The sequence below is a fragment of the Lonchura striata genome, chromosome 2, assembly GCF_050655825.1.
Source record: "Lonchura striata isolate lonStrDom1 chromosome 2, ASM5065582v1, whole genome shotgun sequence".
NCBI classification, from domain to species: Eukaryota; Metazoa; Chordata; class Aves; order Passeriformes; family Estrildidae; genus Lonchura; species Lonchura striata.
This window is the reverse complement of record NC_140704.1, coordinates 72,731,684-72,743,271: the sequence shown is the minus strand read 5'-3', so window position 1 is coordinate 72,743,271 and position 11,588 is coordinate 72,731,684. Positions and strand designations below refer to the sequence as shown.

Here is an 11,588-nt window from a genome sequence, read left to right as displayed (position 1 = left end):
CGCCGCCCGGCCCGCGCCCGGCAGCGCTCACAGCGCGCCCCGGGGGGGCGGCGGCACGGCGGGACGCGCGCGCCGCATCCGCCGCCAGAAAGGGAAAATGGCGCTCGGGATGGCACAGGAGGTGACGTCGAGGCTCATTTGCATGGCAGGCGGCCAGCCAATGAGGCGAGACCCTGCCGCCGCTCCCATTGGCTCATCGCACGGGATGGGCGGGGCCAGGGGCGGGGCCTCATGTGGGGGCGGGGCCCAGTCTGGAGCTCACCTGCTCCTCTTCACACCTCCGGGGGGCAGCACCGAGCGCTCTCGCGAGAGCTGTGACATCACCGCGGGGAGGAGCCTGACAACACCTTGCCCATCAGGCGAGGCTGCCACATGACCAGGCAGCAGCGTCTCAAGTCCCTTTGCCGTTATGTTCTAATCTAGAAAATGTAGCCCATTACTTCCATTCCATAGGCTACACCTTGACCTTCTTATTAGCGTGGTTAGGGCTATTGCGTCCACTGTTGGGCATTCAGGGGAGATGGGCTGGCAACGGCGGTATGTAGGCTGAATTTTGGCAAGGAATGGTCAGGTATAACGCGGATCATCGATTACAGAACAGGCTTCTCTAGGTGGGTTTGGGACACCGCCAAGTCCTTAGAGTTTTAAGCGTTAGTAATCATAGTTCTCAGGCGGATGCTTGAGTAGGGTCAAGATTTAGGGCCAGGCATAGTGGGATATCTAATCCCAGTTTGGGTCCTGGCTTTCGTGGACTTCAATTAATCGTTGTTCTAAGATCTTCTTTGAAGTGGAGGCCTTACTAGCATCTTGGGCTTGTGACGGCTCAGTTGCCTTTTAATCTTAGCTACTTGGATAACATGTGGCCACTCTTAACGCCATTATAAAGTTAATTTGGGTCTCCTGTATGACCGCAGTGGCTGGCACAGGATTTACCAACCCTAGATTTGCTATGGCTAAGTCAAGTTTACACTCATTGCTTAATATTAAATACTGCTGAATACCTGTGAGGGTCTGGCAATTGCAAGGCGTCTTGGGCTACGGTGGGTGTGAGCCTGATGCCCGCTCCTATTTACCCTTGTTGGGGTGTCCAGGGCATCTACACTGGAGAGCGGATACTTGCATGTATATTCCTAGCAAAAACTAACAGTAAGGTTAGAACTAAGTCTTTTGTCTTTGGGCGTGTGTGCAACGGCCGTCTTGACATCTTCAGTGTCATGCTTTTTGTAAGCTACAAAGATGCTGGGTTTTGTGGTCTGTTGGCTGATGGATATGATTGTGGTGTGTGTTTTTGTGGCAGTAAGGGTGGGAGATGTAGAGGGTGATGGGGAAAAGGAAGGGTAAGTGTTGGTAGGTTTTAGGAGTGTTTTTGTGGTTGTTTGTGGGTTGATGATGAAGTGATGATGATGATGATTTTTTTGGTTTATGTTATAATGGAAATATAGAGGAGCGTTAATTGAAAGTTGATGTATGATAAGTAGTTTGGACAATGTAGGGAAAATGCGGCTGATTGTTTGATGAAAGTGATTGAAAATATCAAGATAAAAAGAAACAAATGCATAAAATAAGGTTTTGAATATAAGTTCCTAGAAAAGGGTAAAATAATAAGCATGTCCAGAGAGCATTAAACCATCTGCTACTTAAGAGGTAAATGGCGTGCCCTCCATGAATGCGGTCAAAGTACATCAGTGTCAAGTTTGCAACAGCTTATCCATCAAACCATGACATTCCAGGTGTTAGGGGATTCACATGTTCGACAGTCATGTGATGGACATGTCAAGAGGAAGATATCACCTGCTACGCACTTGAAGGGTTTAATGAAGATACGCTAAAAAGAAACAAAGTGTAGAACGGTTGGTATGTCAACATAATGAGAATAGGGAGGAGTGTTCAACCAACTACTTGTATCTGTGAAGAGCATGGAGGAAGGTTAAAGGCAAGTTATGGCCCTGAAATTACAACCAATAGCGCAAAAGAGCAAGTTGAGCTCAGCAGTTGGGGGAAAGGTATGTGCCTGAAGCCAAGAATCTATAGCACATACAATGTTGAGAAGCTCGGTTCTCGTGAGAAACACGATCAATAGATAACCAGGTCCTCTGGCTTGGGAGTGCTTGAAGGCTGTTGGACTGGCATGTTCCCTAGGAGGTGGGCAAATTCTGTAGACCTTAAGAATGCAAAGGAGTACAGGGACATTCCTCATTCTCTAGGTTGGAGGTTGGGTATAGTAGAGAAGCTTCTAGTCTTGTGGGTGACACTTGCAGCTCGGTTGTAGGTAGGATCACTTGGGCTGTATGGTACCTGAAGCAAGAATGTGCCTGAGAGGGTAAATGTTGGAACATCATCTGTTTGGAGATAATGTTTGGGCTTTTGGTGGAGTGCCATAACGTATGACATTGGATATCCTACATTTCAGTGACTGTCTGATGGGGCAGAGTGTAATGCATTTTGTACATACCCTAAAAGTCAGGAGGAAAATGTGGGGGGGGGAAGGGGAGGGTCCCTTTTTGGAGAGGGGGGTATTCTAGGAGTTCCTGTAGTTAAATGTCCATAACGGCGGCTTTTCAGGCCACAGATCTTAGAGAAAAGCTGGGCAGGAATATATGATAGAATTTGTTTTATTTTCAGGGCTGTGCTTTGTTTTAGGGGGGTTGGCGGTAGTGTGTAATCCATCTCCTTATTATGGGGTGATAAGGTTGGTTGTAGCAGCTGTTGCTGGGTGTGGTTGATTGGTAAGTTTGCGGGGTTTTTTTATGTCTTTGGTGCTGGTGATAGTTTATTTAGCAGGAATGTTGGTAGTGTTTGTTTATTCGGTTTTGCTAGCGGCAGACCTTTATCCTGAATCATGGGTGGATTGGAGGGTTGTTGGGTATGGTTTTGGGATGGGTTTAATTATTGTGGTTGGGCTTATTGTTGGGGCTGTATCTGGGGTGCTGGTGGGTGAGGGGACGGTGAATAGTGGGGGGCTGTTGCCTGTTTTGTTGGATTTTAGTGGGGTGGCTGTTCTTTATTCACAGGGGGCGGGGTTGCTTTTGATAGGTGGGTGAGGATTGTTGTTGACTTTGTTTGTGGTGTTAGAGCTTGTGCGGGGGTTATCTCAGGGGCTATTTGGGCTTTTTAGGGTTGTCAGAAAGTAGTTTAGTTTAAAAATGCCAGCTTTGGGAGTTGGTGATGAGGGTTTGAATCCTTTCTTTCTGAGGTGGAGAAACTCTAAGAAGGGGCGTAGTCTTAAATCTTTGGCTTACAAGACCAATGTTTTTATAAACTATTAGAGTTAATTATAGTTTCAGTAGTTTATTCTCTAGGGAGGCTGCATGGTGGAACAAAACTAGGGTGATCATGAAGTAGGTGAATGAGGCTAGTTGGCCGATGATGATGAATGGGTGTTCTACTGGCTGGCTACCTACTCAGGTTAGTACTAGGACGTTGGCAACTAGGGCTCAGAATAGGATTTGGGATAGGGGTCGAAAGGTTATTGATTGCAGTTTGGATGTGTGGAGTAGGGGGAGTAAGAATAGGACTAGGATTGAGGCGGCTAGGGCTAGGACTCCTCCTAGTTTATTTGGGATGGATTGTAGGATGGCATAGGTGAATAGGAAGTATCATTCAGGTTTGATGTGGGGGGGTGTTACTAGGGCATTGGCAGGTGTGAAGTTTTCTGGGTCTCCTAGTAGGTTGGGGGAGAATAGGGCTAGTGAAGCTAGGAGGAAGAATATTAGTGCGAAGCCTAGGATATCTTTTGTGGTGTAGTAGGAGTGGAAGGGGATTTTATCACAGTCTGATGGGATACCTAATGGGTTGTTTAAGCCTGTTTCGTGCAGGAAGGTGAGGTGAACTAGTGTGAGGCCTGCAATGATGAATGGGAGTAGGAAGGAGAGAGCAAAGAATTGTGTTAGTGTGGGGTTGTCTACTGAGAATCCTCCTCAGGCTCATTCTACTAGTGTTTGGCCAATGTAGGGGATTGCTGAGAATAGGTTTGTGATTATTGTGGCTCCTCAGAGTGATATTTGTCCTCAGGGTAGGATGTATCCTACGAAGGCAGTTGCTATGAGGGGTAGGAGGAGGATGACTCCGACATTTCAGGTTTTTTTATTTAGGTATGAGCCATAGTAGATTCCTCAGTTGATGTGAAGGTAGATGCAGATAAAGAAGAAGGAGGCGCCGTTTGCATGGAGGTTGCAGATTAGTCAGCCAAATTGTACATCTCGGCATATGCGGGCGACGGAGAAGGCCAGGGAAGTGCCTGCTGTGTAGTGTATGGCTAACAGCAGGCTTGTGACAATTTGGTAATTAGACAAATGCCTAGGAGTGACCCGAACTTTCATCATGTTGAGATATTTGATGGTGTAGGGAGGTCAATTAAGGTGTCATTGATGATTTTTAGTAGTTCGTGTTTTTTAGAAGGTTTGGGGCCATTAATTGGTTCTGTTTATGAATGTGAGGATAATTAGGATGGATAGAGCAAATGTTCCTAGGTAGGCTTTGATTTGGCCTGAGTGTAGGGTGGTGGCAGTTTTGGTTGCTATGACTTGCAGGCTGGCCAATCCTTCTGGGCCAAATATTTTGAATCAAGATAGGTCAATTAGGTGAGAAGCAATGTTTTGGCCTCCTTTTAGGGAGTTTGTTATGCTGAGACGGTGGATTAGGGGGTTAAAGAATCCTAGGGATGTGGAAAAGTTTGAGAAGGTAGTTTGTTTTGTCAGGATTAGGGTTTGGGTTATTTTTGAGATTTCTAGGGCTAAAGCAATTCCTAGGGCTGTAACCATGAGGGCTGTGATTTTAATGGATAGTGGTATGGTTGTGGGTGGGGTTTTTGTGGGGATAATGAATGAAGTGATGAGGAATCCTGCTCTAATGCTTCCCAGTGCTAGTTGAGTTAGGGGAGAAGTTACTGTGGGGTTGTTTTCATTAATTGGGGCGAGGGGGGAAATCCAAACAAAGCCAGTCTGTACTAGCACGGTTATACGGATTCTGTATACTGCAGTGAAGGATGTGGCTAGTAGGGTTAGGACGAGGGCTCAAGTGTTTAGGTAGCATGTGTTTAGGCTTTCGATGATTTGGTCTTTTGAGTAGAATCCTGCTAGGAAAGGTGTTCCTATTAGGGCGAGGTTACCAATAATGAGGCAAAAGGTGGTTGTGGGTAGTATTTTTTGTAGGCCACCTATTTTTGAGATGTCTTGTTCAACATTGAGGCTGTGGATGATAGAGCTGGAACCGAAGAAGAGTATTGCTTTGAAGAAGGTGTGGGTTGAAATGTGGAGGAAGGCCAGTTTGGGGAGGTTAAGTCCGATGATGACTATTATTAGGCCGAGTTGGCTTGAGGTTGAGAAGGCGATGATTTTTTTGATATCGTTTTGGGTGAGAGCGCATGTAGCTGCAAATGGGGTTGATAGGGCTCCCAGGCAAAGGGTTAAAGCAGTTTGATTGTTGTTGAATAGGGGGTGGGTTCGGATTAGTAGGAAGATTCCAGCTACTACTATTGTGCTGGAGTGTAGTAGGGTGGATACGGGGGTGGGTCCTTCTATGGCAGCTGGTAGGCATGGGTGAAGGCTGAATTGGGCTGATTTGCCTGTTGTGGCTAGGATGAGTCCCAGTAGGGGGAAGGTAGGGGTTTGTGATGAGGAGGAGAGTTGTTGGATTTCTCAGGTGTTTATGGTGGAAGCTAGTCATGCTATGCACAGGATGAGTCTGATACCTCCTACTCAGTTGTAGAGTATGGCTTGGGGATTGGCGGTGTTGGCTTCTGCTCGGCCATGTCATCAGCTGATTAATAGGAAGGATATGATTCTGACTCCTTCTCATCCAATGAATAGAACAAATAGGTTGTTGGCGATGATTAGGATGAGTATTGCGATTAGGAAGAGTAGTAGGTAGGTGAAGAATTTTGTAATGTATGGGTCTGAGGCCATGTATCATATTGCAAATTGTAGGATGGATCATGACACGAATAGGGCAATTGGGAAGACAGTGAGGGAGTAGAAGTCTATTTTTAGGCTGATAGGGATTTTGAAGTTTATAATGAGCTTTCATTCCCAGAAAGAAGTTAGGCTTTCTGTCCCCGAGTGGATGTAGATTATTATTGGAATTAGGCTGATTAGAAAAGAAGCCTTGACTGTGTTTGTGATGGTAGTAGGGGAGTTTCTGAGGTTGTCTGATAGCATGGGGAAGATGATGGGAGTGGATAGGGTGGCTAGGGTTAGGAGTATGAGTGTGTTCAGGACTAGTGATAGGTCCATTACTTTCACTTGGATTTGCACCAAGGTGGATGGTTCCTAAGACCATTGAATTACTTCTATCCTTTGAAAGTAAGGGGACTGAGGTTTTATACTCAGATGCGAGAATTAGCAGTTCTTGTTGGTTTGACCTCCCCTTGGCAAGTAAGAAGGGTTTAACTTCTGTTTTTAGAGTCACAGTCTAATGTTTTGGTTGAAACTATACATGCATATGGGTACGCTGGAGATAAATTCGGGTTTTAGGATTACTAGTATTATGGGGATTATGTGTAGGGCTATGAGGAGATGTTCTCATGTGGAGGAGTTTTGGATTGATGGAATGTGGGATGGGAGTGTTCCTCGCTGGGTTATTATGAGTATGTAGAGGGTGTATGAGGCAGTGAGTAGGATTGCGGCTCCTGTAAGGATGATTGTGAAGGAGGATCAGTTGAAGAGTGCGATTACAATGGTTAGTTCTGCTATGAGGTTTGTTGGTGGTGGTAGGGCCATGTTTGTTAGGTTGGCTAGAAGTCATCAGGTGGCTATAAGTGGTAGGAGGGGTTGTAGGCCTTGTGTGAGTAGTAGGATTCAGCTGTGGGCTCGCTCATAATTTGTGTTGGCTAGGCAGAATAGTATTGAGGAGGTTAGTCTGTGTGAGATTATTAGGATTATTGTGCCTGAGAATGCTCATTGGTTTTGGATTATTGTTGCGGCTATGACTAGACCTATGTGGTTGACTGATGAGTAGGTGATGAGTGATTTTAGGTCGATTTGTTGTAGGCAGATGGCACTAGTTCTTAGTGCTCCTCATAGTGCTAGGGTGATGAAAGGGTAATGGAGGTTGTTTGATGATGGGTTTACTAGGATGGTGATTTGTATAATGCCGTATCCTCCTAGTTTCAGGAGTAGGGCGGCTAGTAGTATGGAGCCAGCGACTGGGGCTTCTACATGGGCTTTAGGAAGTCAAAGGTGTAGGCCGTACAGGGGGGCTTTTACTATGAAGGCTAGTAGGAGAGCTAAGCTTGTGATTAGGCCTGATCAGGAGCTGTTTAATGCAGGGTGTGAAAGTTTGAGTATTGGGAGGTATAGTGTGCCAATTTGGTTTTGTAGGTGAAGGATTGCAATTAGCAGGGGTAGTGAGCTGGCAAGGGTGTAGAATACAAGGTAGATGACAGCATTTAGGCGTTCTGGCTAGTTGCCTCCTTGTGTGATGAGGATTAGGGTGGGAATTAGGGTTGCTTTGAATCCAATGTAGAATAGTATTAGTTCTGAGGCTGAGAAGGCTAGGAGGATGGATAGTTGGGCTAGGATGATTGCTGTAGTGAAGATTCGTTTGCGGATGGTGGGTTCTTGTTCTAGGTGATTTTGGCTTGCTATGATTATGAGTGGTAGTAGTCAGCATGATAGGACTAGTAGTGGGGAGGAGATTTGGTCGATGGAGGTTTAGGGGGCTAGGCCTTTGCTTGGGTAGTATGTGGGGGTGAGTCATTGAATGCTGATACTGGCGATTAGGAAGCTGTGCAGGGTGATGTTAGTTCATAGGTGTTTGTGTGTGAATAGGAAGGTCAGTGGAAGGAGTATTGTAGTTGGAATGATGATTTTTAGCATTGTAGGAGGTTGAAGTTGTGTAGATGGTTGGAGCCTTGGGTTCGGGTGGAGGCTACTAGTAGGGATAGTACTGTGCCTGCTTCGCAGGCAGAGAATGTTAGTATGAGGATGGGTAGAAGGGTGGAGGATGTTGATTGTATTTGGATTGGTCATATGGCTAGGGCGATATACATGGATAATATTATGCACTCTAGACATAGTAGGGCATAGATTAGGTGGGTGCGGTGAAAGGCTAGGCCTAGGCTGCTTAGGGTGAAGGCTGAGCAGAAACTTAGGTGGAGGTAGGACATACAAAGAAAGCTATAGGGTTGGAGCTATAATCTGTTGAGTCGAAATCAACTGTCTTAGTTAGACTAACTTTCTGTTATTCTGCTCATTCTAGTCCTCCTTGGGCTCATTCGTATATGAGCTCTAGTGTAAGTAGGAGGATGAGTGTGAAGGCTAATAGTATGGTAGTGGTGGGGGATTGAAGTTGGACTGCTCATGGTAGGGGGAGTAGTAGGGCAATTTCTAAGTCAAATAGCAGGAATAGGATGGCTACTAGGAAGAATCGGATTGAGAATGGTAGTCGAGCGGATCCTAGGGGGTCGAATCCACATTTGTATGGAGATAGTTTTTCTGGGTCTGGGTTTATTTGGGCAAGTCAGAAGTTTAATGTGGTTAGGATAATACTTAGGGCCATGGATAAGGTGAATATGATTATGTTTATTGCTCTTCTCTGGGTTTAAACCAGATTTTAAGGATTGGAAGTCGATTGTAATAAATATACTAGACGAGCAAGATCCTCATCAGTAGATAGAGATGTATAGGAACAGTCAAACGACGTCTACAAAGTGTCAGTATCATGCTGCTGCTTCAAAGCCGAAGTGGTGACTTGTTGTGAAATGGAATTTAATTAGGTGTAGCAGGCATACTAGAAGGAATATGGATCAATTACGTGGAGGCCAAGGAATCTGGTGGCAACAAAGAAGGCTGATCCGTACACTCCGTCAGCGATGGAGAAGGGAGCTTTGTAGCATTCTATGGCTTGGAGGGCGGTGAAGTAGAATCCTAGGAGGACTGTTAGGGTTAGGGCATGGATTAATTGTTTTAGATTGGTTTCTGTGATGCTGTGATGAGCTCATGTAACGGTGACTCCTGAGGCTAGGAGGATAGCAGTATTTAGAAGTGGGACATCCATAGGGTTTAGTGGTTTAATTCCGACTGGTGGTCATTGTCCTAGTTCTGGGGTTGGGGCTAAGCTTGAGTGGAAGAAGGCTCTGAAGAAGAAGCCTAGGAAGAAGAAGTCTTCTGACGTAATGAAGAGGGCTATTCTGTATCACAGGCCTTTTTGGATGGTGGGGGTGTGGGGACCTTGGAATGTGATTTGTCATATGATGTCCTGTCATCTATGGAGGGTAGTAGTAGGGCTGGGAATGTTATTGAGATGAGGATCAATGGGATTCCTAGGAGGGATGGGCTAGAGAATTGGTCGAAGAAGCTTAGGTTCATGGTCAGGTTCAGGGAGTGGTGTTTGATGTAGTATGAACTTTACTAGATGGAGGATTATTTGATACAAATGTTAGGATTTTAGGCTGGATGATCATGGAGAAGGTCAGTCATAAAATGAGCATGATAAAAAGTCAGGGGTTTGGGTTTAGTTGAGGCATATCATTAAGGAGTGGTGGAGTCCTCTTTCTTTAGCTTAAAAGGCTAACGCTGGTTCATAGCTTCTTAATGGTTGATGGTGCTTAGGATGAGATTGAGGAGGATCAGCTTTCGAAGTTGGTGAGTGGGGTGGATTCTACTACAATTGGTATGAAACTGTGGTTGGCTCCACAGATTTCTGAGCACTGTCCGTAGAAGACTCCTGGTCGGGATGCAAATAGGGAAGTTTGGTTTAGGTGTCCTGGGATTGCATCGGTTTTCATCCCCAGGCTTGGAACAGCTCATGAGCTCATTGTCGGCGGTGACGATGACTCAGATGGTGGAGCTTGTGAGGATTATGACTCAATGGTCGACTTCTAGTAGGTGGAAGTGTCCTAGGGGTAGGTCTGTTGTGGGAATTATGTAGGAGTCGAATGTTAGGTCCTTGAAGTCAGTGTATTCGTAGGATCAGTATCATTGGTGGCCAATGGCTTTTAGGGTTAGGTCTGGTTTGTTGATCTTGTCCATCATGTAGAGGATTCGTCGGGATGGCAGAGCTAGTATGGTTAGGACTATAGCTGGAAGGATTGTTCAGATGAGTTTGATTGCTTCTGCATTGACTGTGTTGGAGGTTAGTCTTTCTGTGAGTATGAGGGTTAATAGATAAAGCACTAAGATGCAGATTGCCAAGGCGACCATTAGTGCGTGGTCATGGAATCCTATGAGTTCTTCTATAATAGGGGATGAGGTGTCTTGGAAGTTAAATTGTGAGTGGTTTGACATGGTTGTGTTTGGAGATGCACTGGGGTTTCACCTGTAATTTAGTCTTGACAAGACTATGTACTTATTTTACTAGCATCTCTTTATGAGAAAGAAGCACAGGTGGTTTATACGGTTGGCTTGAAACCAACATATGGGGGTTCAATTCCTTCCTTTCTTGGACTTGGACAAAGGCTGGTTCTTTGAATGTGTGGAAGGGTGGCAGGCAGCCATGAATTCATTCAATGTTGGTGCTTGCTAGTTCTGGTTGTAATACTTTATGTTTTGATGTGAAGGCTTCTCAGATAATGAAAACTAGTATGATTACGGTTGTTAGGGAGATGAGTGAGCCTACTGATGAGATAGTGTTTCACAGTGTGTAGGCGTCTGGGTAGTCCGAGTATTGTCGTGGCATGCCAGCTAGGCCTAAGAAGTGTTGGGGGAAGAACGTTAGGTTTACTCCTATGAATATTGCTCTGAAGTGTACTTTTGCTCATGTTGAGTGAAGTGCATATCCTGTGAATAGGGGGAATCAGTGGGTGAATCCTGCCAGGATTGCAAATACCACTCCTATTGATAGGATGTAGTGGAAGTGGACTACTACATAGTAGGTGTCGTGTAGGGCAATGTCTAGTGAAGAGTTAGCGAGGACGATTCCAGTTAGGCCTCAGATGGTAAATAGGAAAATAAATCCTAGGGCTCATAGTATTGATGGGTCTCATTTGATCATTCCTCAGTGGAGTGTTGCTAGTCAGCTGAATACTTTGATGCTGGTTGGGATGGCAATGATTATAGTGGCGGATGTGAAGTATGCTTGGGTATCTACGTCTATTCCTACTGTAAATATATGGTGGGCTCAGACGATGAATCCTAGGAATCCAATGGATAGTATAGCTCATACTATTCCCATATAACCAAACGGTTCTTTTTTCCCTGTGTAGTAGGTTACAACGTGGGAGATGATGCCAAAGCCTGGTAGGATTAAAATATAGACTTCTAGGTGACCAAAGAATCAGAAAAGGTGTTGGTATAGTACTGGGTCTCCTCCACCTGCGGGGTCAAAGAATGTTGTATTTAGGTTGTGACCTGTGAGAAGTATTGTGATCCCGGCAGCAAGAACAGGAAGTGATAGGAGTAGTAGGACTGCAGTGATTAGGATGGATCATACGAATAGGGGGGTTTGGTATTGTGATAGGGCGGGTGGTTTTATGTTGATTGCTGTTGTGATGAAGTTGATTGCTCCTAGGATTGAGGAAATACCTGCTAAATGTAGTGAGAAGATAGCTAGGTCTACTGAGGCTCCGGCATGGACTAGGTTTCTGGCTAGTGGGGGGGTACACTGTTCAGCCCGTTCCGACTCCTGCTTTGCTTGTTGAAGATGCTAGTAAT

General features: G+C 45.4%; 1 pseudogene across 1 annotated transcript; it reads right to left on the bottom strand.

The window, feature by feature from the left end:
• Positions 1-753: 753 nt before the first annotated feature.
• Positions 754-6,276, bottom strand: LOC146768298 (NADH-ubiquinone oxidoreductase chain 5-like; annotated as a pseudogene). The gene is made up of 2 exons (XR_014950171.1): positions 6,234-6,276; positions 754-5,977 (listed from the first exon to the last, which is right to left on the bottom strand). The product of XR_014950171.1 is annotated as an NADH-ubiquinone oxidoreductase chain 5-like (transcript).
• Positions 6,277-11,588: the final 5,312 nt, after the last annotated feature.